The sequence below is a fragment of the Sus scrofa genome, chromosome 18 (assembly GCF_054392235.1).
Source record: "Sus scrofa isolate SSC_HxYL_T2T_F1_AM1 chromosome 18, Sscrofa_HxYL_maternal_Yorkshire_Landrace_v2.0, whole genome shotgun sequence".
Taxonomy (NCBI): domain Eukaryota; kingdom Metazoa; phylum Chordata; class Mammalia; order Artiodactyla; family Suidae; genus Sus; species Sus scrofa.
The window spans coordinates 38421510-38449327 of record NC_139400.1 but is presented as its reverse complement, the minus strand read 5'-3'; the positions used below and the strand labels follow the sequence as shown (position 1 = coordinate 38449327).

General features: G+C 39.4%; 2 protein-coding genes across 5 annotated transcripts in view; one reads left to right on the top strand and one right to left on the bottom strand.

Annotated features, from left to right (window-relative positions):
- TFEC (transcription factor EC) overlaps positions 1-12192 on the bottom strand; it is a 631163-nt gene extending 618971 nt beyond the window's left edge. For all 3 annotated transcript variants that reach the window (XM_085006038.1, XM_085006034.1, XM_085006036.1), the window contains exons 1-2: positions 12117-12192; positions 4334-4606 (exon numbers count right to left, since the gene is read on the bottom strand). The gene's annotated coding sequence lies outside the window, so the exon portion shown is untranslated. The remainder of the gene's footprint in view (positions 1-4333; positions 4607-12116) is intronic.
- Positions 12193-12573: 381 nt separating this feature from the next.
- MET (MET proto-oncogene, receptor tyrosine kinase) overlaps positions 12574-27818 on the top strand; it is a 115219-nt gene continuing 99974 nt past the window's right edge. For both annotated transcript variants that reach the window (XR_014833220.1, XM_021078532.2), the window contains exon 1: positions 12574-13004. The gene's annotated coding sequence lies outside the window, so the exon portion shown is untranslated. The remainder of the gene's footprint in view (positions 13005-27818) is intronic.

Sequence of the window (27818 nt, the reverse complement as noted above, 5' to 3'; positions counted from 1 at the left end):
AACTAAGATTCCATTCCACCTGGCTCGCCCTTTCCAGTGGACTGACATGCTCAAAACATTAGAGAGTTTTAAGCCAGCTAAATAATGAAAGCCATTTCAAAGCTAATAGTTTAACCTTGTGAGTTATTTTGTTTGGCTGCTGGGGTGTGGGGGGTACTTTTCCAAAGGATTATCAAATTTAAACGACTTAACCAAGGAAAAGAATTCTGATTATCAAAACCTGATAAACATGGAAAGTCTCTGCTAATAATAAAGGTGGAATAGAAAAGATGAGAGTCATTTATGATAGAATGGGAAACAGCTTTATCCAGGGATACAACTCTCTTTAAGAAGGATACTTACACATGTATTCCAATACACATTACAAAGTTTTTTTTGATTTTTTGTTGTTGTTGTTGTTTTTAATAAAACTATGGACTTTTGACTTACAGATGGGTGATATGAAACTCATTTTAACAACAGTTATTGGGAGTCTTCTGAGTATAATAGAAGATATGGAGATGAGCAAGACATGATTTTCGCCCTCAAAAAGCATATAGTGTAAGAGGAAGATAGGGAGGTATATTTCCACTGAGAACAAAGTAAGTATCACCAGAAAGGTACAATTAACATGTTAAGTGAGAAAAAGATTGAGCTTCTTGAGAGAATCAGGAAAGACTGCTTAAGTAAGGAAATACTTAATATGGGCCTTGATGGATGGGTAAGATTTTGGTGCTTGGAGTCTGGTGATGTGGGGGAAAGAGGACAGTAATGGTCAAAGAATTTTAGGTAACAAAAACAAAGACACAGGACACATAAAATTCACCCAAAGTTACCCAGAAAGTTATCCAAACAAATTTTCAGAGCTAAAGATGGCATAAATAATATTCCAAGTAAGGGAGAAAAATTACTGAATTTACCAAAAAAAGTTTTTTCCTTTCTACTTCTATTGTCAAAGATCCTTTACTAAATTAAGACCTCTTGACTTATTTAAAATAATTAAGACAAATATATTTGAGACTGTTTCCCTCACTTCCACCCTGACCTCTTTGTTGATCCTCAAAGATGTCATGATGCATGGCATTGTATCTATTTCATATATACATATGAAAAAAAACTAGGAGATAAATCCCATGGATTTAACATGTCAATTTTGGAGTCCCAGAAAAGAGAAGAGAGAAAATGAATAGGAGTAGGGGAAGTCAGATAAAATATTAGCAAACTTTTCAAGAACAAGAATGAGGCTAGAAGATAATGGATACTTGTCTTTCAACCTAGACTTCTGCATCTACACAAGTATCAATCAGTAACGGAGTAAAATAAAAATACACCTAGACTTAAAGTGTCTTAAAAAATTGTCATCACATGCATCTTCTTTTTTTCTCCTTTAATTTTTTAAAATTTATGTAAAATTGATATTAACATTATATGTTTCAGGTGCATGACATGAAAATTCAACATCTATATACACACCAAAGTCATCTCCACCAAATATCTAGTTACCACCTATCACCATACAATTGACTGCCATCACCCATTTCACCCACCCATCAACCCCTTTCCCCCTCCAGTAACCACCAATCTGCGGTTACAATCACATACCACCACACCACATGTGCCAACCACATGCACCCTTTTCCAGGAAGCTACCCACCAAAAACGAAAAAGTAAACCAAGAAAAAGAAAGACAGAGGACCTAGGAAACAGGTAACAGGTAACAGAAGTGCCAGTCATCCTACCTCTGACCTTTTGGCTCATGCCTAGGATGTAGCCTTGATTCATCCCTTAGTCCTAACACAAAGAACTGCTTCTTAATTTTCACCTTTGTCTTTCCCTCTTCAATCTTATTCCAAATACTCTGGCTACATTACCACGGCCATCAGAGGTAAATAAGTCTTTCATTTGAGCTATTCTGACCTGCAGGACCTTGTGCTGTGCCTGATTCTTTAATGAGTGGGCTTCTGTTGAAGTTACTTCAGCCCAGTAGCAAGTCTCAGACAAAGCCCATGGGACTTGACTCATATAATCATGAAAGACTTTGCAACAACTGTGTATTAGTACCCCTTCAGAAGGATTTTTCTGTCCTTCAAAAGCCAAGCCCTTGCTACATGTTTCAGAATATTGCCGAAATTAGGGATCCTTCCTAAGTAAGGTTTCATTTCACTTTTTTTCATTGTAACTAGAAAGTAATTTCAGGACCCCAGAGACAAACACAAGCTGATGGGGTTTTCTATGCCTGAGCAGTCCAGGACCCCTGGCAGGCATGGTCTTAGGATGGCAAGAGGGCTTCTCCCCACCCTACACCCAGGAGCCATAAGCATGATCGGCAAGTGCTTCACAGGTGTACTCTGTCCTGGGTGACATCCAGGCAAAAGTCTCCGCCTCCAGGCCCATGAGAGTAGTTTATTGGTGGTACCCTCCAGTCACACACTCTACCTCATTTGTGATAGGTTTAATGGACACATTCAATTTCCAACATTTCTGCCTCCTTTGGGGCACTAAGTAGTGGATACCTTGTGAGTATTTGATAGAAAACAGTTAGCAAGCATGTTAGCTGGACAAAAAACGTCATCCCAGGAATTTTGCATATATTGCATGATTCTCCCTTTGTGTGGTTTGTAGAATATGTTCTTTGGGAAGGAGACACTCATCTCAGTGTGACTTCCTTAAGAGTAATCGACATTGGCACCATTTGCTAATCCCATTTGTTTCCCAGGAGAAGGGAAAGATTATTAATTACACAGCATGGGTCAAGGGTCATGAGGCCCATAAAGCAGGTTGCATAAGAGAAGGCTCTGCCCCCAGAGCACAATCTCCAATGCCTTCTATGCCTGCAGAGTAGTCTTCAGGGGACAAAGCCCAATTTCCAGACTTGCTTATGCCTTTTTAAAACTTTGCAAATACATAGATACCAATTATTTTAGGCAATGGATTGAAAGGATGTTATTTCTGGTGCCTTGACTAATCAAGAAAATGTAAAGCTGGGTTATGTTGTATATGCAACAAGGCAACCCCTCTAAGAAATGTAAAATCTCCCACTTCCTCCTGTCGCCAGTGACAGATTTTCTCATTTTCTTTGCTTTACTGCTTTTTGATCCATAAAGGAGAAGACACAAAAAAAATCCCACAAATTAATATATCATAGGGTTATAATGTCAACAAAAAAGATGAATTGCAATACACTGCAAGATATGCTAAATTAGGAGTATGAAGTGCCACTGGAAAAGAGATGAAGCAATCTGTCAGTCTGCCCAGGGTATGTGACAGGGTAGGGTGGGAGAAGGTCAGTCAAGGAAGCCCTCCAACATTAGGTTTGGACCTTTAAGGGAGAGTCAGAGTTTGCCAGGCAAATATAAGAAGAAAGGGTATTCCCACCAAAGAAATAAACAACACCAATAGCATTGCCTTTGCAGGCAAGGCTGCTAACACTGTCTCCTTTGCCATTCTCTTCTTTGAATAGAAGATATTCACGGTCTCCTTCGCAGGCTTTGAAAGAAAGGCAAAAAAAAAGCAGAAAAAACAAAACCCAGAAAGTACTCTGCAGGTGCACCCCTTTCTAGATCAAGCCTCATTTCTCAATATGGACAACAAAGTCAATACCTCTTTGTTATCATGTCTGGAGTTGAAGTCCACTCTCTTTCCAGAGCAGGAGTGTAAGAATAAGCACCTTCCACTCACTCCTGTTCTTGACCTACTCATGACAAGGTCCATAGTGAGCCAATGACATCAGGACCTCTGTCCACAGCTGTTCTTTCAACAAGAACCTACATGCCATACACTTCACCCCAAGGATGGCTCCACCTGCCAGCAGGAAGAAAACGTCTTTTTTGGCCACAATCTGGCTTGGTCCTTCCTCCCTGTCCCAAGGCATCTGAGATTTTCATGACTGGCTCTCTATAGTCCAGGCAGTTCTAGAGCACTAGATTATATTGAAATGTTCACATACAAATAATATTGATTTCTTTTAGTAACATAAAAACAAAATGCTGAATTTTCTTGAAATTCATCTTAGTTATTCTGACAATTTCTCCTATTTAGGCACAGAAAAATCATCATTCTGCACTAGTGATCACTATGAAGAGGTCAGGAAAAAAAAAACCTCAAAATCAAACAACTTCAAGTAATAAAAGAAGTTTCAAGCAGTGGTTTTTTTCAATCAGTTCTTTTTGAAAATATACTTTAGTTGTAGCTTTAAAAAGATTCAATCTGGGAAGCAGAGCTACTACGAATTATACACAAGAAGAAATTTATGATAAGAATTAGTATTTACACAATTGTGGGACAAGCTGGAAGATAAATATGCAAAAAATGTAGTTGAGGAACAGGAAAAAGTTATGAACATGTCAGAACTTACACATGAGCTGCTATTCTGCTGCTGGGATGTGACCTCGATGTCTATGGAAGATTGCTGGCTCTTCATGGCTGCCACCTCTGTGAATTGTCAGTAAAGTGTCCTGTAGAAGGCTGAGGTCACTTTTGATGACCAGCATCAGGAAGGAGGGAAGAGCAAAAACAAATGGGCACCAAACAGCATCCCTGGGTCTGACAATAATCTTCAGATATAATGACTGCTGCTTCTCTTCTGCCTCCCATAACTCACATAGTTTGTCTTCAGGCCAACTCCAATCTGGAATTACATAAAGAAGGAGGGTCTGAAAATGTAGTTCCCAGTAAAACCAAGTAGATGGTAGAACCATCAGGCACCTTGGTATTCTGACAATACTGCTAGACCTCCAACTGCTCATTGTGAAGGGACATAAAAATACTCAAACTTAACAAGTCCAAAATTAAAGCATCATTGTGTCCCAGACTTTCATTAAACAACCAAAAATAAATTAAGCAAATAAAAAGCAACCTTTCAGGAGTTCCCACTGTGGCTGAGCAGAAACAAATCCAACTAGTATCCATGAGGATGCAGGCTCAATACCTGACCTCATTCAGTGGGTTAAGGATCCGGCATTGCCTTGAGCTGTGGCGTAGGGTCACAAATATGGCGTGGTTTCTGTGGCTGTGGTGTAGGCTAGCAGCTGTAGCTCCAATTCGACCCCTAGCCTGGGAACTTTCATATACTGCGGGTGCGTCCCTAAAAAGAAAAAGAAAAAAAAAGCAGCCTTTCTGAGTGTTGCTTAATTTCTATTACTTGTAAGCAGTCCTATATGTCCTACACCTTAGGCATCCATCAAACTTTCCTCCCTGCCCTGCACCCCAGGAGTCCTTGCCTTACATCAAATTTACATCATTGCTTCCCTGCATTAAAAAAAAAGCCTTCCCTTTTGCCACCCTGCCTCTAATTCACCTTGCTCCAAATTTTCCATTACGCCAGAATTATCTGGATAAAAAGTAAAATTCTAATTATTAAATAAATATTTAGATGACTCTATCACCTGCTAAACAGGTTTTCTTTCTTGGTGTGGTATACAAGACTCTTCATATTGTGATCTTCATCTACTTATTTAGACTCATTTCCTGCCTTACCTCCAATGCACTGTGCTCCCAACTATTCTGAACTACTGGTAAAATGCTGAATATACAATTATAATTATTTTAAGCCTATATGTCTGCTCTCTCTGCTAAGAATCCATTTCCTCACCTCCAACCCCCTATAAATACAGTCACCTGGCAGACTCCTGCTTATCATACATAAAATATGTGGCTCAACTGTAGCCTCCTTTGCTGTGTCTTCCATGGCTCCTTACCTCCTCTTGATCCCCATGCAGATAGCCCATAACACCCTCCTAACACTGTTTACCACTTGGCACATTGTATCAAGTCTGCTGATTTACATGCCAGTTTTTTGTGCTAGACTATGAGACCCTCAATGTTAAGGACCACATTCCATTCATCTTTACAGCTCCAGACACTAACACCTCCCTGGCACATGGCAGGGGCTCAATAAACATTTGGTTAGAAATTTCGTTGATGGATTACAAAAGCTGACATGTTTAAATATTTTATTCCGTATTTATAACTGCTTCCATACAAATTATGATTCCCATAAAGCATAGGTTTATATTTATAAAGGATTAATTTGGAAGTAATCTGATAGATGTAGACAGCCAAATATTGAAATTCAGTCTTAATCTTGAAATGCTACTAAATCATACAACCTCACTGACGAGGTTAGTAAGATCTCAATTTCTAAATCTCAATTTTACTAGGGCTGTTTAAACAGGCTCTTGACCTGCCATCAGAATATAGAACAACAAAGGAAACATCTGGTTTTTCTTAACTTTAGGGTGACAAATCCATTTGTTAACAGTAGCAATGGGAGAGCCGACAGTACCTGATAACAGCTCTAATATGGGGATCTCGGGCTAAAACAGATGCACAGATACTTCAGGGAAAGCTTTAAAAAGATGTCTTTTCTAATTCAGGTTACACAGTCCTTGAAAGTTCCTTCAACATAAGCAGAACGTTTGCAGGTGATTTTATTGGCTCTGACAATTCTGTCTAGAGGTTAGTTTGCAGTTACCTCTTGGGGGTAGTTTGGTTGGATTTTGTTTTTCAAAGTAAGTAAAGGCAGGAATGTTTATAGTAGACCAACAAACTGGAAGTCTGAAGCAGTTTGCATCACCACTAACTTTCTGAACATGACCTTTGACAGGTCACAATTTATCTGTGCTCTCCTTTTTTTAATTCTTTGTTGGCAAACAGGTTAATTCAGAGTTACTGCCTTTCCTTCCATGTACATACGCTAATAGCAATTATGTATAGACTCTAAGTTTGTTAAGCAAAAGGTTAAAATATGGTCAATGTGAAAGTGTTGGAATGATCATTGTTACACTTTAGAATACGTTAGTTATGTGTAATAATGACACATACAGTGACTCTAATCAAACCTTTCAAACATTCTATCATTTATCAGTGCCACCAAAACTTAGATATTCCCTCTTAAACTGTTAAATTTTGTAGCCATTTCTAAACTGTCAAATTTACTTTTAGATTCATTGAAGATACTATCCCAGAGGTTTTTTTTTACTAAATCAGTCATTGGAGTAGAAAAAAAGAATTTTATCATATTTGAACAAGGCAGTAGTTAATAAGAACCACACACTGGAGTACTTTCTTTCTAATATAATGTTCCTTTATGTATAAAACAATTAGTAAATTGTTTGCTATATTTACTCCAAATAACCAGTTTCAGCAAAATTTTGGTTAATACCTAATTTTTAAAAATCATTTCATCAGACTTTGGAACTGCTTTTACAGCTGAAGAAACTGATCCACAGGGGTTAGGTGCCAAAGCCCTCACCAAGTTAGTGGTTAAAACCTAGAATTGCAGTAATTACACAAACGCACATACTTATACACACATTTTTAAAGCTCTATCCATAAAGAAAAGCTGATCAATAAAGGAAACACATTTTCTTAAGTGCATTATTCCACAAGATGGGTTCATCCATCCGTATAGTGCCAAACAGTTTCAATTAACAGATGAAAGAGATAACCATTGGGAAAGTAATGCTCTACTATGCTGTATAAAAATAAAATATTTTCCCCTTTTTTCTTTCCAAAAATGATTTTTACCAATTTACCACAAGGTAAAAGAAAAGAGAAAAAGAAAAAGAAAAAAGGAAAAGAAATTAGCAAGGCTTCAAGGATGGAAGTACTGATAGGAAAAAATTTGAGGACAGCCTCTGGGACTTTCTGCAAGCTTTCATCTTTACTTCTCATATACTGAGAGAACAAAGACTCTCCAAAAGACCTTTTCTTAGGATCTCTGACTCTCTGTCCTCTGGTGCTTCCCTTTCCCTCTCACATTCCCTGGGTCCCCAAAGGAGAGCTCTGGGGTTGTGAAAACAGAGACATTGGGGAGACAGCATTCCAGTTCCTTTTCTCACTGGGAGGTCTTGATCTTATGCACCCACAGCCCACCACCCAGGCCACCCTGACTGCCTGGGACCCATGCCCCAACCTGCACAGTGTTTTACAGACAGACAACCAGACAGCATAGGGGGTGCCAGCACCTTTATTCTTCACAGCGACATCCAGTCCCCAAAAGTCAAGTAAACAGAAGAGTGGCCATGTCTTAGGTTGTTGTGGCTGACTTTTTAGACAGAGAAGAAAGGAAAATGAAAGGAAGCCTTAAATTCCGCTCTGCCTTAAAGACTGCATCATTCACCACAGGACAGGAGACAATTTATAATAGTTGCAATGGGAAGTGCAGGAGTTCTAGAAAGAGACAGACATAGGCCAGTATGACCTTGGATAAGTTACATGATCTATCTAAGCCTCATTCCCCTGGACATAAACTGAGAAGGATTATACCTATCCTGGAGTTTTGTTATAAGGACCTAAGTGGAACCCAAACACATGACTGATGCAATACATGGTAGACATTTAATAAATGAAAGGGAAATACATTAAACCTTTGCCTAATTTAGAGAGAGAGGCTGGATGTGAAAATGAACCAAATCACTAACAAAACTGTGGTACCCTGTTGGAGATATCAATTTATTTTTAATTTTTCTGGCTCCAGTTCCCTAGGACTTCTGATTAAAATCACGATTCTTATAACTTCAAGAGCCTAACAGTCTTATACTGGTCCTCAATAATAAATATGCTTAGTCATATTTTTAGATAACTTAGCATTGCATGTTTTATTTTTGGAGAGCCCAGCCACAAATGACCAATAAACATTGACATAAAAGCAGTTCATACTCAAAGTGCTCCCTTTTATACCTTTGTAGCTGGAATTTCCATTCTTTAAGGCAAAGCTTCCCAAAGTGTATTACTTATTAAACTAATTTTACAGAAAATCGCTACTGTTTTTGTTTTTGTTTTGTTCTGTTGTGGTTTTTCCACATAAATTTTCAGAATCATGAAAATTCTAATGTGCATGATGTATCTCTAAAAAAGTAAGAGCAGACCTACACCTCTGAATTGTATTTGCCCACAGAGATGAGTTGAGAAACCATCATCTCAACGCTTCTTGTCCTTTTGGGGAGATATTTAGGCTCAATAATTGGAGCAATGGAGTTGGGGAATGGGAGAGAACAGAGAGAATCCAAGTAAATAAGAGAGGGGTCACAAATCCCAATGCCTAAAATGGTGACATCAAGATCAGAGGTAGTCTGGATGCATTACAAGAGAGGATGGGAGGACAATGGCAAGCTGCAGAACATATATTCTGTCTGCACAAGTCAGACTTTTAAAAAACATTCTATGGCACTGTATATGTCTGTGGGCCTTACCTTCCACATGCTTCCATCAAGAAGCTACTGTTCTAAGAAGATTGCTTTCATTTTTGTTTCAAAAACAGTACCATATGGAGTTTCCATCATGGCTCAAAGGAAACGAATCCAACTAGGAAGCAGAAGGTTGTAGGTTCGATCCCCGGCACGCTCAGTGGATTAAGTAGCCAGAGCTGCGTGAGCTATGGTGTACGTCACAGATGCAGATTGGATCCAGCTTGCTATAGTTGTGGTGTAGGCCAGCAGCTGTAGCTCCGAATAGACCCTTAGTCTGGGAACCTTCATATGCCATGAGTGTGGCCCTAAAAAGCAAACAAAACAAACAAGCAAACAAACAAACAAACAAACAAAACAGTGCTGTGTGAATGAACTTAAAGAGTACCATCAAAGAGCCAAGTTTTCATGTGATTAAGGGAGAGAAAAAAGGGTATGGCAGGTTTAGAGTATGATTAGAGCTGCAGAGACATAATCCTGTTTATAGTTTAGCACTGCAAGTTACTCACAAGCATGTGGAAAAGGATAACTCATGACTTTTGAGCATTTATATTTAACCAGATACTACTTCATGCTCTTTACTTATAGTTTCTCATTTCATCTTCACAATAACCCTATTATTTTCTCTGTTTTACAGATAAGACACAGAGACTTTAAGCCAGTGGCCTATAGTTACATAGCCAGTAAGCAGCAAAACTGGGATTGAAATCTAGGCTGTCTGGTTCTAAACCCACACTCTTAACTACTAGGCTAAACTCAGCCTTGGAGATATCTTGGTTCCTATTTGAGGGGTGTATCAGTTTTGAATGCTTCTGGTCCCAGGTGAAAGATAACTCTGGCTAAGAGTGTCTGGAACAAGTATTTTTTCCACAAAATAAGAAAGCTGGAAGCAGGTGTCTACTGGCATTAATGCTGTAGCTCAGTAATGTCAAAGCCAACGTCTCTCCTTATGGTAACAAGACAGCTAACTCTACATAGTCAAGAAAGCAAGAAATGGGAAGGGGTGGCACAAACTTGCTACATCTCTTTAATCAGAAAACTAAATCCTTTTCCATAAGTCCCCAACAGACTTTAGCTTGACCTCAATGCTAGAATAACATCACATTACCATAGCTGGCTGCAAAGAAGTTTATTAAAGCAAAAATTTCTCCTTTTCAACCCTAAGAATGGAGGCAGGCAAGGGGATATCTGCTTAGGAACAGGTGCTGGCTTAGCCAGCCAACAGTGTCAGCCACAAGGGTTTGGTTTGGTTTGGAAAATACCAACAGAACTTCATCATACAGTGTGTCACTCATGCCATGGACCCAAGGAAAGTTAAACAGCAACAATTAAAGTCTGCCGCAAAACCAAAATGCAACTGCAGAACTCCTATGGCTTTTTAAAAGTATCTGTTTCTATCCTAACCCAAATATGTGAAAATTACTTCTAAACTTTTCCTGATCAAATCTATCTAGTAAGGTATAAAAACTAATTATTTGATTTTCACACACATACTTTTAGTTATGTTATTTTTATAAATTTTTTTCTTATCATGGCTAAAAAATCAAAATGATAATTTTTAATCGAGTTTCAAAATTGGATTGAAATTTGTCAGTAACTAGAAACTAGGAAACTTCAAGGCTGAAAATATAGAATAGGTTAGTTGGATTTATAATTTATTTTATTTTCTAGTTTGCATTGGCTTTGCTGGGTCTTTCTACCACTTTAACTGTAATTTTTTTCTTTTATATTTTTATCATGGCACACAAACTCAGAAAACCTGTTAAGGCAACTACATAATGCAATCTAAAAATCCAGTTAACATATTGCTATGGAAACCAGGAAATAGAAAAATAGAAACAGCACTCTTAATCATTCCTTTGGACAGCTTGTGGCTAGTTGTGTGTGTGCGTGTGCGCGTGTGTGTGCGTGCGCGCACGCACGCTCGCGCATGTATGGAAATTCAATCTTCACCTTTTATTGAAAGTTGGTATGAATCCGAATACATGATTGATCTGGCCATAAACAGGCCCAGGGCCCTCCAATCAGTAAATTCGCATTTTAACATGAAGTAGTCATTGTTAAATTGTCATGTGATATCAGGAAATCTTCAGTAGGACCAGGTTGTTTATTTAACCTTGTCAGCCTGCCCCCTCTTGGCACAAAACGAAGAACACCTGGCTGGGATTGAGAGCTGGGTTCTAATCTCTCCTCTCTTACTAATCCATTGTGTGACTCTCTTAGGAACTCAAAAGCACTAGATTTCCTCATCTGCAAATCGTTCAATGCGGGGTTCTAGTATAATGCAAGGAGAATTTTCCTTTTCTACAAAATTGGGGACTTGTGAGGTAATCATTTTTGAGGGCTGAAAGTGCTCTGTGTAATGCCTGGCACACGGTAAGCTCTCAGGAAGATGCCAACTATCCTTAGCGTATTTTTCTGTTTTTCATTCTGTGGTAAATAATTCCTGAACCTGCATAGTAAATGGTTGGTCCCCTGACTCTCAATAACTAACACTTGCCATTATCTGACAGACCCTTATGAGAGTCAGAAGAAACAGAGTCCTGAGAGGTAAGGCTGTTGTTCCTGTGAGCCTGTTACCTCTGAGTTTTATTTCCTCTCGAAGGTTAATGTCAATTTTTATACTGACATGTTAGATATAAAAAATTACCAACGCAAATTCATCCTAATATAATTCACCAAGCCCGCAAAACCTTTTTTTAAATGATTTCAACCTTCAAGAATTCGACTTTTGTTCTGTTATGCTTGTGCACTTCTGTTTGCCTAGTTATTTAATCAGACGGTTTCCTGCGCTTGAAGTTTAAAAAAATAAAAATTAAAAAGTTAAACTGAACTTTCCTCAGGGTTAAACTCCTGTGGCGTTCCTCCTTCCAGAAACCTAAGTTACTACAGTTGGGGATAATCGCTGCATAATGAAATCACTGGGACAGTTCGTCCATCCACTCCTACCTCCGTCTCTGACAATGAATTCCTTGTCTGTGGTGCCCAAATCTCCGTGTCTCCAGGTCAGCATCCAGCCGCTAATGGAGACGCGGGAGAAGCTCCTCAGAGCAGAACCTGGCGCTTTTCGCACGGGAGGGCGCGGAGGTGCGCGCCGCGTACGCGCCGTGTGCGCGCTCAGCCTCTCGGAGCGCCCGGGCCGCTCGCCGCGGGGGCACCAGGAGGGGGAGACTCGGTTCCGCTCATCTCCCGCGGCGCTAACTTGAAACTGCTGGAGCTGGGGGGCGGGGGGAGAGTGCGCGCGGCCGGGGCGAGAAAACTTCTCCACCTAGAAAGTTTCACCTTGTCGTGGGCGGGGGAGGGGCAGGAGGAAACACGACCCCTGCGGGGCCCGGCGCGGCGCGCGGGCGGCAGGAAGGGCGGGGGCCGATTTCCCCCTCTGGGTGGTGCCCGTCCCCACCTCAGCGGTCTTTGGACCGGTGGACGAGGTGGACGGACAGCGCGCGAGACAGACCGACACGTGCAGGAGCGGGCGGGCGACTGCCCCGAGTCGGGTCGCCTGGCGTGCCTCCCGCCTGGACGCGCCCGGACCGCCGCGGGCCGCGCGCGCCGATGCCCGGCTGAGTCACGGGCCGGGCAGCGCGCGGGTGGGAAGGGGTGGAGGGAGCACGGCCGGCTGGCAGACAGGACGCTCGGCTGGGCTCGGCCTCAGGTGACCCGGAGGCTCTCGCCGCCCGTGGCTCCCCGAGCGCTTTGTGACCAGATGCGGAACCCAGCGGAGGGCGCGAGCCAGATGCGGGGCGACAGCTGACTTGCTGCGAGGAGGCGGGGCAGAAAGGAGCGCGGGTGGTCCCTGTGCTGTTGACTTCTCCGCGGCAGATTCCTGGGCACCGCAAGGTAAAAAACTACAGCCCCCTTCGGATCCCACACCCCACCCCTCGTCCCGGCGCTTCTGCTCTTTGTTCCCCTGAGAGACCTGACTGCTGTTTCAGAGGGCAAGACTGGGGGCGGGGTGGGTGGGCAAGAGTTTAGGGGCTTCAGAAACTGAAGGAACGTGGCCCAAGGGTGAGGACGGAACTAGAACGGGGCTTTTCGTTCTGGGCGGGGGTGGGGGGTGCTTGTGACAGCCACCTGTGTGACTCGAGAGAGAGAGGGGCGCTGGGGAGATGATGTATGATGGTCACGGCCGGGCAAGTTTCAAGGCTGTGATCTGACTCAGCCTTTACAAAAGGGATATGGTCACTCTGTCCCAGGGTGATGCGGCAGTCAAAAGGTTCGAGCCGAGCAGTTTCCTCGTTCCCAACCTTTCTTTATTCGTATTACGTGGGGCCCCGTCCAAGGGGCAGGTGTCTCTGAGGATCTGAATTCTTCATTTCTGGCAAATACACAGGGCTTGTTGTGATCCATCATTTTTAATCTTACCTTATCTCTTTGCTGGAGCTCTGTGGACATCTATCTTATTAGGTGAAGTAGATTATAACCAGAGGTCGGGCAGTCTGGCTAATGCTGGTACTGACCCAATAATTAAAGCACCAACGAAAGTATTTTTCACAGATTGTTGCCAATACAGAATTTACTTCTAAGTACGGTTTCCCATTTCATACCTTTTATGTTTTAAAAGAGCCATTTACTAATTTGGCAGTTGGAGAGAGTTCCTGTGGCTCATGCATGAATAGTTGCCCAGTGTGTTTTACCTTATCATAGTTTTTATGTTCAAAGGAGCCCTGGGCAAATGAAATATTGTCAACTCTCTTAGGTAAAATAATCTGGATGACTTTAATTGCCAAGTTAAGATGGTTGATGAAATGAGAGGATTGTAAAACTGACTGACGTTGGAGAGCATGTAGACTATTTGGACCCTCTCCTGAATTTTAAGAACACTGTTCACATTTTGTAGAGTTGGGTGGAGGTTTATTCTGTCATTTCCATCAGCCAGACACATGCACATTGCCATGCAAATGGATTCAGAAAAAAACATTATTTTCCTTTATAGCTAAATTATTATAGCTGACTAATGAATTTTTTCTGCATGAAGATGATCTGAAATGATGTACATCGTGTTTCTCTGTGCCTCTGGGACATAAATTGTGCTTTTATGTAAACTGTAAGTGGTGCTTGGGTTATTTACAGGTATATAGCTTTTCTTTCTAGCCTCTAAGCTTATTGGGCTTTGTTTTAACTACTTCCATAATGGAACAGAAAGTGAGGTGCTTTGGTTCCAGTCAGACTGCAAGCCTGTGGTGTGTCCAGTGTTCATTCTTTTCGAACTGCTGAATAATACAAGTAAAATTTACATCAATTTTCACAATTTTCGAAGACTAAAAATGTAGCTGATTGCCTATAAAATTTACTGGTGATTTAAAAATTCTGTTCATGTCTTAGACTTAATGTGCAATGCATGAGCATATAGTTATTACCCTAAATATATTTAGATTTTAACATGATGGAATGTATGGCATATAGAAGATGATGTGCTGACTACTGCTTTTTCAAAGATTGCTTTGTTCTTGATACATCACAATAGAGGTTTGCATTTGATGTACCCTCCGCGCCATCAGAATTAGTGGATGAGATTTACCTGAATGATACAGATGTATGAGATTAACCACAGCCCCTCAATAGGAAAGTTCATAACTAGTATTTTCAAGACTTTTAAACCTACAATAAAAGAAAAATAACACTTTTCTAAGCAGGAGAAGTACCCTTATAAATTCCTTTTAAGACTATAGTAAGCACATGACCCACTGTAATCTTGAAATTCTTTAAAATTAGTTTTAAGGAGAGTTAGGCAAAGAAATACATTTAAAAAATCAATTTCCATAGTTGTTAGTTTAAACAGTCCGAAACAGCATTAGTCTAATTTTCCTTTTGCACATTTATATAATAGCTTCAAATAAACTTTTTCTCCAATGTGGTCATTTTAAAACAAAGTGCATAATTCAAAAGGTCTAATAACATTCCCTCAGGACACACACTTTTCTCTAAGTGGCTGCACCAATGCTTATGGTGACACACCCATGATGAGTACACAGTTCCCTACACATTCAGAGCGCCTCCCATCTCTCTGCCACCTTCCTCTTCGACCCTTTCCCTTGGTTCGGTCAGAGCTGATTCCAAGACCTTCTGTGCCTCGTTTCTCAAATTTCATGGTTTCTTCTTATTAGGCTCACCAGAATCATCTATGTGTTACTTTACCCATCATCCCCAATATTTTTCTTAGGCTGCTGTGTTTGTTCATGGGATACCAAATTTCCCAATTGTTCCACCTTAAAGGGAGAAAATATGCAGAAACTTAAGTGCCAAGGAGTTAACCTCCTTTACTTGGCTGGTTATGTTGAAACTAGTATCTTTGATACTGAGCCCTCAGGGCAGAGTTTCTTCATGGGCTTTGCTCAGTGCAAATAAATAGTCACCTCTTAGTAATAAATGATAGAATACTGACTAATGTCAATTTAGAATCACTTTGATTCTCTGTTCTTAACAGAGTTGCTGCCAAGCCCACATTTCTTTCAGCAAAAATAGCTAAGAACTGTAGGTTAAACATCATATGTGTTTGGTACTAGAGGAACATTTTAAAAAGAAGAAATGAAATATCTGCCCTTGAAGAATTAGATATTTGGATAAATAAATCACATGCAAAATGGAATCAAGTTCCCTGATTTTTGAGGGGGCATCGCATGAGAGTGACAACATTAGAAATTAGCCCACTTGCTATTAAATAATAGAAATTTTTTTAAATCAAAAGATTGGAACTTAAATCTTAAAATTTTCAAGCAGCTTCTGAGTATATCATCTTTCTGATACTATAACAATCTTACAAAATAGGCAAGGCTGATGTCAGTATCTGAACTTCCCCATGCTATAGACAGGGAAACTGTGCGTGAGCCTAGCCCCCATGCTATCTCGACAGCAGCATGCAGCCTCTGCCCAGCGGTCAAGGAAGGTTAACTGAAGCATTTTCCAATGAGGCATGGGCTGCAATCCTTAGGTTAGTAATAAATAATGACTATAACATTTCTAGTCTCAGGAGTTTTTCTCACCTTCTCTTTCTCCACTTTTTTTTCTTTCTCTTTTTTAGTAAAGTTCCTGAAGAAAAAGCTCCATTCATATGTGTGGGGCATTCTCCTATTATCAGATTAAGAGCTGTAATTTTGTAATCTACCCTTCTATCAGAAAACCCATTCTCAGATATCTCTTCAGCTGTGTTTAATAGTTTAGTATATTCCCCTTGGGATTTGTTTCAATAAAAACATCCAGTAAAATCTGACTGCTTTGCTTTTCAAGGGACAAAATGAAGACAGTGTTTTTATAAGCTGTAAAATGTAATTGAGAGAAAAGTCACATGTGTGGTATTTGTAACAGGAGGTGTGAGCACAGTGAAAATAAGAAAAAAACAATGAACTGGTTAATTGCATACCCAGGTATACGTATTTCCTCTGTGATTGTATAAATTTGTGCAAGTATGTTTATGCAGGTTACTCCTGTTGTTTTAAATTTACATAATAAATTATGTAGCTTTAGGACAAATAGAAATTATATGAGTTTAAGAGCCATATAGATTATATTATGGTCCATAGGATTTGAAAAGTATTTCTTCTAACATAGCAAAGGAATATTATGAAATCTGGTCCGATCAGTTATTAAATGTGGTCAGAGAATCACAGGTTCTAGTGAAAGCCAGATTTCTGTACTCTTAAGAATGTGATTGAGGATTTAGGCATTCAGGATAATTTGTTGTGTACCTACCAGGCATAATTATAGACTGTCAATGCAGCAGAAAATAAAACAGACAAAAAGTCTCCAGCCTCATGAGCTCTATTCCATATTGAAGAAGGAAAACAGTAAATAAAATACGTAAATAAAATGTATGTGAAGTGGTTCTGAGGGTATAAGGAAGCATGAAGTTGAGAGGGGAGTAGGGACTGTCAAGGATAAGAGGAATTGGGGTGGTGACTGAAAAAAATTGGCAGTGGGGTAAGAGAAGTTCTCACTTAAGTGGTGGCCTTTGATCTAGAACCTGAAGGAGGTAGAAGAATAAGACATGTGGCTATCTGGAACAGGGCTTCTCCTTTGCATTCCTTGGCAGTGTCATTCTCATTTTTTTTCCACTGGAATTGTGCAATGCATAGGCTGCACAGCTGTACGTGGAGTCCCTGATTTTTTATGGAAAGTACCTGGACAGTGCCTGCCATAGTCTGTTACAGTCTCAAAGGTGAGAATGAAGGGATGTACCACATCCCTTGGTTTGAGGGCAACTGAAGAAGAGAATCATGTTATTTCCTTGCATTCACCTGTCCCATACTTGATCAGGAATATTGCGCCATTGGGACAATTTTCCTTCTTATTTTCTACACTCTGAGCCTAGCCCAGTGGAATTTGTTGAGAGTAATACCTACAGTTTTTGTCACAGATCTCTTTCATAATATCAATCTGGAGACAGCAAAGGAAGGAATTGCTGTTGTTTTACAGCTTCTGTCTCCTGTATATTTCTTATCTTTTCTCTCTCTCTCTTTTCTCTTTCCAGTGTTAAACCACTGTGCTGAATTTTCTTCCTCTTTTCTTCCTTCCCCCTTTTCCCTCTTTATATCCTGAATAAATATTTGCAAACAGGTAACCTAAAAGAGTAAAGCTAACCCTTTTACTAGGGACTGACAACCTGCCCAGAAAAAAAGGAGAGGAAGAGTAGCCACTTGGCACTCATCAGAGTTACTTTGAAATTCAGTGAGTGGTGTCGGCCCATGTGATGGTATCTTTCACACTTTCAGAAGCTAGAAATCTATTTATTTTAAAATGTTGACTCGGCATCTTTAAAACTGTGCAAGCTAGAGAGACAAAATGCCTACAAACTAGATTTGGCTCTGATGGTCCCATTTGCAATCCTGGTCACAACTATACCTGCCAAGTAGTCCCCTGAGTCACCCTCAAATGCTGTTTAATTCAGCAGCATGCATGGCCAAAGAGCCCAGGACTGCTTCTGCAAAGTATTTTGTCATCTAGAATTCTCAGACTTTTTTCCTCTCCGGAAAATTAAGTTAGCAATTAAAAAAAACCAAAAAGATATTTTCTAATTCATCGTCTATTGGCACATACTTGTTTTCCTAAACTAATCAGCCCACATACTTTGTATCAAACTGTTTATTTCTAAAGTAAGGAGTAATCTAGTTATTTCATTCTTAAACTTCAGCAGTAATTTTCTGAAATCTAAATTCATCATAACTTTATATGTAGATTTCATATTTCATTCCCAAGTTCTCATTCAAAATACACTCTCTGTTTGGAATACTGGTTCTTTGTTTTGTTTTTTTAAGATCTGCCTTACTTCACCAGTTGTTTTTCCTTTACCACTGAAATTCAAAACGTGTGCTGCACTGGTTTCGAGTGCCCTTTAAAAGCCATCAGATCAGTGTTGCAATCTATTTTTCCAAAGGAATAAAAACTTACAGGTTGTGCACTAACTTGTTTCCTTTAATCCTAAAAACTCAGTGAAATGCCTAGACTAGCGGCCTTCAGGAAGGCCATTGTGTTAGAACGGAAGATTATGTACTGTATTTCTTCCTACTATTTTAAATGCAAATATAATAATATATCATGAAACAAGGCACATATTAAGATCAGTGGCCTTTTCCTGTTTTGAAATGATCTCTTGTTCCCTGATAGTTGGAAATCTGAGCACCTAGAAACTTGAGTCCAATTTTAAAGTTGTCTATTAAAAACGAATTGACTTAGAGGAATTAAAATCTACTCCAGTTTTTCAGTAAGACCATGAGATATTTCTGGTTTTAAATAGTTTACAGAAAATATCAAGAAGAGCATTCAAAGCTAGAGACCTTTGAAATAATGTAGTCTTCACAAATCAGAGAGAGGTGGAGTAAATTTGTTTAGCAGAAGGCAGGTTGCCTCCTTTGAGGCCTAATCATGTGGGAAAGTAAAACCAAGCCAAGTTTTAGGTCCATCAGACAACTCTATCTTTAAAAATAGCTTTTGGCTTTTCTTGGGACTAATGTGTGTTTAGACCAACATTTTAGCTCTTAAAATTTAAACCTTGGGTCTCTTAAAGGAAACTTAATCCATGTGTTTTTGATTCACTAAATCCTAAATCATTACCCATAAACTGTATGTCTCTCTGAGCTCTTTGATGTCTCAGAAATCTTTGAAATAATGTAAGGCCCCTTTTGTTCCAGAAAAATAGGAAGTTGGTTTTTGCTAAGGGTCAGTAAACAGCATCTTCAAAAATCTGAGTTGGGTCTAAAATCCTGCAACCATGACATAGTGGATGTTTGAATGAGTACTAATGCATTTTTCTGGTGCAATGTGAGAAATGTAAGTACTTCTAAAGACCTTACTTACTATTGGTATTTCATTGTAATCCTTACTAACCCCAAAGAAATTATTTTGGAACAATTTCTCTTTCTATTCTAATACTAAGTCCAAATGTGTATCATTTTATCCTGGTACACAGTAGGTACTCAGGAATATTTTGTTAAATGTTACATGAATGGAATTTTTCCTCTGCCCAGAACCTTCCACCTAATGTCAATCTTTTTATGCAGTATCAATATCCATCTGTCACATCTTAGAATGATGTCTATTCTGAGTCAGTGACCAGGTTCAACAAATTTTTAAAATAAGCCATATAACTAAATATATGACACTTATTGAAATTCATTCTGTGCCATGAAGCAACAGCCTTGCAAAGAGTCCTAAATATAAGAAGGAATTTCTAGGCTAATTTGATTAAATATTCAGTTGTTACCAGATGCTTTTTGAAAATTGATTTTTTTTTCCCTTTTGCTATTCCTGCCATCCTTCCACCCACCCTGACATGCTTACTGATTGAAAGCTTTGCACAGAAAAGGGCAGGTTGTTTGTATCTATAAGCAAGAGCAGCAAGTTCAAACAGGCTTGGAAAATGTAATGCTATAATCATAAGTTGCTATAATATGGGAGGGGAGAGAAGGGTACTCAACAATAAGAGTGGTGTTGGATTTTGCTCCAGATTGCATACATAGATGACACATCTTTGAACTCTATTGTGTGGAGGAAAAAACACCTTCTTACTGTAGTTAGATTTCCTGTTTGTGAGTGTATATTTTCTGGTAACTAGACTTTCCATATAGACTTGGAATAAATATGTAGCTGTAAGTGCAGTTGAAAGGCACATGATTAGTTGAAAGGTACTAATAGCTATGGAAACAGCAACTCCTTCCCTCTAAAAGCAAGTAGTATTTAGAAGGCATTAGTAGTAAAGCATAGTCATTGACATTCTCTCGATGTCATGTTGTAAATTTATAATATCTCATCACATTTTGTCCCTAGAAAACGTTTCCTGATTCTGTGTGACATTAGGATGCCAGACTTTGTCAACTTCTTATATCTTGGCGGGGACAGAAAGGAAAATTGTGGTCATATTACGGTCATGAAATGGAGATTCTCTAAAGTGCTGAAGATTTGCTGAATATGTAAATATATTATAATTAAAATTTGTTTTGAAATTTAATTGTAGCTAAAACTGTATGAGGAGTAATTCCCTTATTTAGTTTCAACATGCTTAATTTCTATTTCAACGGTTGACCAAACCATCAGTAATAATTATATATCCATGCATTTGTACACATTCACATTTAGATGATTTTTTAACTCCACTTAAAAAGCCTCATTGATTGATAAGTGAACAGTCAAATGACTCTGTATTTGTACATTTTGGGGAAAAAATGAGATTTAATTTAGGACATTTTTTGTGGCTACTCTCATGCTGCAGGAATTGGAAATAGATAATGAAGGAGAGGACCCTGCAGGTTTTACCAGGGCATCTGGTCAGTGAGGTTAAAGGAGGGGAGAGGTGGGTGAATTCACTGCAGGTCATGGATTTCAGTTCATTGCAAGTCATGAAGAGAGTTTCCCATTAGGAATCAGGCCGCCACCTTCCAAGTAGGAAAAAGGCTGGTCAAAACTGAGCAAGGAATCAAGGGGAGCTCACAAGAAAATGGTAGGAACATGATAAGCAAAGTCTCAACTTCTTCCAAATCCGTCTCATGGAGTTTGATTCTGAGAGAAACTAGACTGTCATCTATCCATTCCTAAATCAGGCCTCTTAGTCTATCCTACCCTTAGCTACCAGTAATAGCAGCAGGAATATGTAGCAGAACAGAAAGAATTTTTATTCTGAACGTCAGAGGCATGTCTACGCACTCTTTTAGCGACTCAGAAACACTGTAAATGAAATTCTGTGTTCTCAGAAGAAATCGGAGTATTAAAAATAAACCTTATAAATGTTTTATACCATTTTTATGACTGAAATTTGCTAGCATATCAAGGCATTATTATTCATTTGTTACTGTTGGGACTAAAGTTATGGCCCTTAAAACTATCCATTTGGCTATCATCTGCTGTGGATGTATATTAGCTTTTTTGCAGATATTGTCTTGAGACCATTTCTTAGGGCCTTGATTATACAGAGTTCATGCTGGAATGTGTGTAAGAATTGTACTTCTCATGTTCTAAACGTTAACACAGGCAGTGGTCTAAAGAGTTGAGGAAAGCTTATATCAGGGCCTGCCTTCACTTCCTGTCTTTTTGCTCCTCTGGGAGTCTTAGGTGAACAGCTGTCATCTAACTCTGGACTCACATTCAGGCAGAATCCCTCCAGCTCCTACCAAAGGCTACACTGTCCCAAGTGAGCTTGTGGTCAGGCTTTCTCCTTATAGAAATGAATATGCATTTTGGACTTTTAAAAATTCACTTTATGTTATGTCAAAATTAAAATACCTCCAAATTGTATTTCGGTCTCACTAACACACACTTGGATTGTTCATTGAAACCTGTATGTCAAGGTCCATTGATTTTAAACATTTTTTCTGGTCTTCAAATAGCTTACAAAAAATTGTGCTTTAAATCACCAGGAAAGTGCAGATAAAACCCCAGACAGTTTCATTAATGACAATGAAAGGCGACAGCTCTTGAATCTATGTCATAACTTGATTAATTACTTTGCAAATGTTATTAAAGATTCTGAATGAATAACAAGACTGGTATTTAGGAAAAAGTCTCCCTCACAATTCCTAAATGAGTTTTAATTTTCAGTTAGATAATCATTATATCTGATTCATTTCTTTTACATCTTTAGACTGTTGATTTTATTGCAAATAGAACAAAGTATCTGTTTCAATATGTTTTTCTTTTCCCTGAAGTTATGCCTTACAGATTTCAATAATATTGGTTTTGAAATAAAAATAATCAAATGCTGGCATTTCTTCTTAATAAAGCTTCATAGATCTGATGAATTATATAAACATTACAAGGAATTCACTACCAAGGTTATGATTATGGGACCATTTAATTCCCAAATCTGCCTTGCTCACTGTTTAGATACTCAATGAGAATGAGCATTGTGCTTTAGGATAAGTATTTCCTCAGGTGAACTTTTATTCTTGCTTTTGTCATTTTCCATTTTGGCTAATACAGATGAGAAGCACCTATTTCAAATCTATTTGTCTCGTCTCATTTTTACCCATTCCCACCGCAATGATTACAAACTTTCAGTATTCTCTCAAACTCTTGACTCTTTTTTCGCTGCCTTTCTTAGTGTAATATCTTCTCTCATAGTTTAAGAGAGTAACAGAAGCCTAAATGATTTCCATGTTACCCATTATTACCTCCTTGCTTCTGTGTCAAATGATGAAATGATCTTTTCAACTTACGATCTTGATCCCATTCTTCCCCACATCTTTGAGCATCTTGCTCCATCATTCTCTACCAACCCCTCTCATCTTTAAAATCTTCATAACCTTTTTACAGTCAGCCCTCACTCAACTTGGTGCTTCTTCTAGAAAGAAAACATACATGTTACATACCCTGATAGATCTTTAATATACACTTAACCTTAAGTATTCACTCCTATTTCTGCCTTACCTTTTAAATAATGAAATCTTAAAAATTTCTCATTCATATTTTTTACTGTTATTTATTCTTTAGCTCATTCAACTCAAGCAGTCTGTCCACCATTCCCAAGAAATATCCTCACTCTAACCACTGGAAACCTCATTGCCAAATTTGATGGACGGTTTTGTTATCCACTTGACCCCTCTTTGAGATTTGACACCATACATCTTGTTTCCTTTTCTTGAAAATTTTCCTTCAGCTTCTGAAATAATACTCAGACCTTTCCTTTGGCCTTTAGATTCTGGTCTTCATTAGGGCTCCATCTAAATCCCTCCTTTCCTCTTACTAAATAGGCCTGTGGGTGCTCTCACGCACCTGCATGACTTCAGATACACTTATGGACTAACACATTGCTACCTCTGACCCCCTCTTTTCTCTAGACCACTGTCCCCATGTTGCTAGCTACCTTAAAGACATTGCCACTTAAATAACCAGGCACCTCAAAGTTACTATCTAAACTATTATTTTTGCCCTGGAACTCTTCTCTGCTTACTTTTCCTTAACTTTGTTTGTGACACCCAAGATGGACATTTTTTAGCCATCCTTGACTCTTAGTCTCCCCTGTGGTCAAAATCCATGTTGAATCATTGTCACATAAATTTCTAATCTAGTCTTTTGTTTCTAGTATATCCATACTGCCAGAGTTTTTTTTCAGAACCTTTCACATTTTAATTTATTCCATTATTTATTCTTCAACAAATCCTTACCAAAGGCTGTGTAATGGCTCTACGCCAGGGGCTAAAATAGAGCTTACAGTCTAGTGGGAGTTATGAATAAGTAAGTTGTATCATGATGTTATGAAGTCTAGATAAGGGGAACATAGGTTTGGTGTATGAGTGTAGGAGAGAGTTCCTAATCCCTTTCTTGAGAGCAAGAGAGGCATTGGGGAAGGCTTCCTAAGATGAAGTGTTTCCTAAATGAACTTGAAGAGAGAGTAAGAGTTAACCAGGTGAAGGTGAGGGAGATTGGGAGTGTTCCATAAAGAGATCTACATTCTGAAACCCAGAGTGGGAGAGTGTATGGCTTGCTTTAAGAACTCAGAGGACAGGGTAGCTAGGCCTAGGTTTCTAGGGAGATTATGGCAAGTGGCAGTGCTGGATTTTAAGCTGTGCTAAGGAGTTAAATTGTTTTTAAACATATAAATGACATAATCAGATTGTCTTTTTAGAAAAATATCTCTGTTACATTGGGGAATTGCCGATCAGGGATGAGAGGGGAAATGGAAGACCAGATAGGAAGCTGGTGTAGAAATCCAGGCAATAAGTGATACTGCCCTGAACTATAGGTGACAGTAAGCATGGACACAGGTGGACATATTTAAAACACCTGTGGGCGGGACTCAAGGATGATGAACTGGGAATGTGGGAAACATCAGGCATTGAGATAGAATTTAGAATGGGAGAGCAAGTTTCATGGCAGTAGATGGAGGTATCAGAAGATGTATCCGACTGCTCCTTCTTAGTCACCCTCTTCTCCCCCAGCCTGTTGGCATTGGTGTGCCCCAGCACACAGTTCTTCTCTCTTCATGCCCTATGCTCCTTTCCTTGGTGGTCCCATTCAGTCTCATGGCTTTTCATACCAGTGATATGCAGATAACTTCCAATTTAAGTCTCAAGTCTAGACCTTTCTCCTTAACTCCAGGACTCAAAGATCAGCTGCAAACTCAGCATCTCCATTTGGATGCCTAAAAATATTTTAACCATGAAAACTAAACTCATGATCTTCATACACCCCTGCCAGATATGCTCCACCCATGAGTAGGTTACCCTTGTTATACAGTAGGTCCTTGTTACCTATTTTATATTTAATAGTGTGTATATGTCAATCCCAACTCCTTAGTTTATCCCTCTTGCCCATTTCCTCTTTGGGAACCATAAACTTGGTTTCAAAATCTTTGAGTTTATTTCTGCTTTGTAAGTTCTTTTTCATCAATTTTTGTTAGATTCCACATATTAGTGACCTTATATATTTGTCTGTCTGACTTACTTCACTTACTGTATTAATTTCTAGGTCTATCCATATTGCTGCAAATGGCACTGTTTCATTCTTTTTTATGACCAAGTAATACTCCATTGAATATATGTACCACATCTTCTTTATCTAATCCTCTATTGGTGGACATTTAGGTTGCGTCCATGTCTTGCCTATTGTCAGAAATCCTTAGAATATTCTTGACTCCTTTATTTTCACATACCTTATCCCCAAATCCATCTGCAAATCTTTTAGTTCTGTCTTCAAAATATAGCCAGAATTCAGCCACCTCTCATCACTCACTCCTTCCTCTTGATCTAGACTGCTGCCATCACTCACTTGGACTATGAGAGCAGCCTCCCAACTCCCAACCCCCAAACAGCCTCACTTCTCCATTTTGGCCCTGTCCCATGCCCCTGCCACCAGCAATTTTCTCCCACACCCAGTCAAGGTGATTCCATTCAACTGTAGTCATTCCCTTGCTCAACACTCTGCAGCAACTTCACATTTCACTCCAATAAAAGCCCCGAGTCTCACAGTGGCCTACTAGGCCCTACCTGCTCTGATTCTTTTTCTATTCTGATTTCATGTCTTGATCACCAAGATGCAGTCTTACTGGCCCCTTCACTGTGCCCCAGACACACCATACATAGATATATTTAGATGGCTAAGTCTCTCCTCCTTCAACTCCTTCCTTAAAATTTACCTTCAGATTTTTTAAAGCTACAGACCTTTTCCACCACCTTCTCTCTAGGCACTCTTGATCCCCCAATCTAGCTTTTGTTTTGTTTTTGCCTGTAACACTCATCCATTTCTAATATACTACATGATTAATTTAACTGTCCTATGTATAATTTGTTGTCTGAGTCCACCTGCTACAAAGTAAGTTCCACTACAGCAGGAATGTTTAATTTTTTTACTCATGTCCACCTAAGGACCTTGCACATATTAGGTCTTCAATAAGTATTTGTAGGATTAAATCTTAAGTAGATAGCTATTGGACATAACAAAACTGATGCTTGAGAAGTGTATTTCTGGACTCTGGAGATAAAGAGATGAAGATACAGATCTGAGAATCTTCATCCACTCTATCGTAAGTCTTCATCCTCTATTGCCTAGGAAGATGCAGTGACCTTCTGTTTTGTCCTCTGGCCTCAAACTCCTTTCTACTCCAGTTTACTCGCTGCACTGTCAACACACTTGTCTAATATATAGCTATAAGTATGCTGGATTCCACGTCTTGCCTAAAACCTCTCAATGACTCTTCACTCCAGATAGAGTGCAGACCCCTCAACAGGATGTATATGACTTTCTCTGATGTGCCCAGCCTAACCTTCTAGCTTCTTCCACATCCAGCCCAACCCCCCACAACCTCTGTGCCAGTTACTGCTTCCGGAACAGGCCTGCACATTCTCCCCAAGGTGCCTACAAGGCTGTTCTCTCTGTCCAGAGTGTCTATCCCCTGCCTCCGCTGTGCTTGAGCAACTCCAGTTCATCTTGCAAGTAATGTCTCCATTCAGATACTCCTTGGCCCTGCCTCTCTCTGCCATAGTTAGCTCTTCTTCCCTATATTCCTCCAGAGATGTGCGCCATCGGACGAAAAGAACCTGGAGGGCAGTGGGGCAGGAGGCTGGGATGCCAACCAGAGGGTAGCACTTATATAGTTAAAAAGTTGTTTTAATGCCTTACCTGCTTTTCTCTTTCTTTTTCCTCTCTCTCCCTCAAACACGCATACTCTATACACACACTCCTGCCCTGAATTATTTTTCTGTGAATTGATCAGTTATACAAATGCAATCCTGAGCATAGTTGTTTTTAAGTTGTACTAACCTTTTGGTTTATTGATTTTTCAAGAATCCAGACTGTTTACTGAGTTTTGGATATTGGATTCTGTACTTATTTTTCTGTACTGTTCTGTTTTTACAAGGATACCTTTGCTTGACATACTTTATTCTTTTAAAAGTATTTAAGATTTTTGTAGAAAGTTTTGTTTGGTTCTTTTATTCTCTGATTATGTATTGATCTCAACATAGTGATCTTTATATGCTTTTAATTTTTCTCTCAGTACTGTTAGAATTGCATTATATCCATCCAAGGAATCCACATCCATACAAAATATGGCCAACTTTGTTATTCTTTCCATTCACATTATTTTTATGATTCCTAAAAGTTTTTTCTACTTTGCCTGAAAAGGAAATGTTATATACTAATGAAATTCACCTTGAAAAGAGTCCCTAGTTCATTTCATGGCCAGAGAGTCTACTTGCCAATTGATTTCCAAGAAAAGTTCTCAGGTACGAGCAAAATAAAATTCAGATATACCCTAAGAGCTCAGTGCAAATGGTGTTAAAGGGGAATGCCCACCCCACTTGACCACTCCATATTTCAGGTCATAGCCTGGCCTTTGGCATCCTCATGCCTCTCTCCTCTTTGTCCCTCTTTCCTTGGATGTGGATTTCTTCTTTCTGTGACAGTGCCATATCAGGAATGGGATCCACCTATCACCAGCATTCCCTCTGTAGCCATTTGATTTCTGCTTTAGGTAGCACCAGAGGAGTTATATAAACTCAGTCCTGAGCACAGTTCTCCCCATTTGGAATTCACCATGCCTTATGCTGTGGACATTATCAAACACTAAAGGAGGGAAATGTCTGATTCATTAGTGAGTAATATACCAACTTCCCCTCCAACGTGTTTCCCTTCAGTGGTTCACATTCTAACCATTCAGCCAGTTTATCCTTTTCAAACCCTGTATTTGAATGCAACTGAAAAGGTTGTTAGGGTTTTTTGTTTAATTTATGT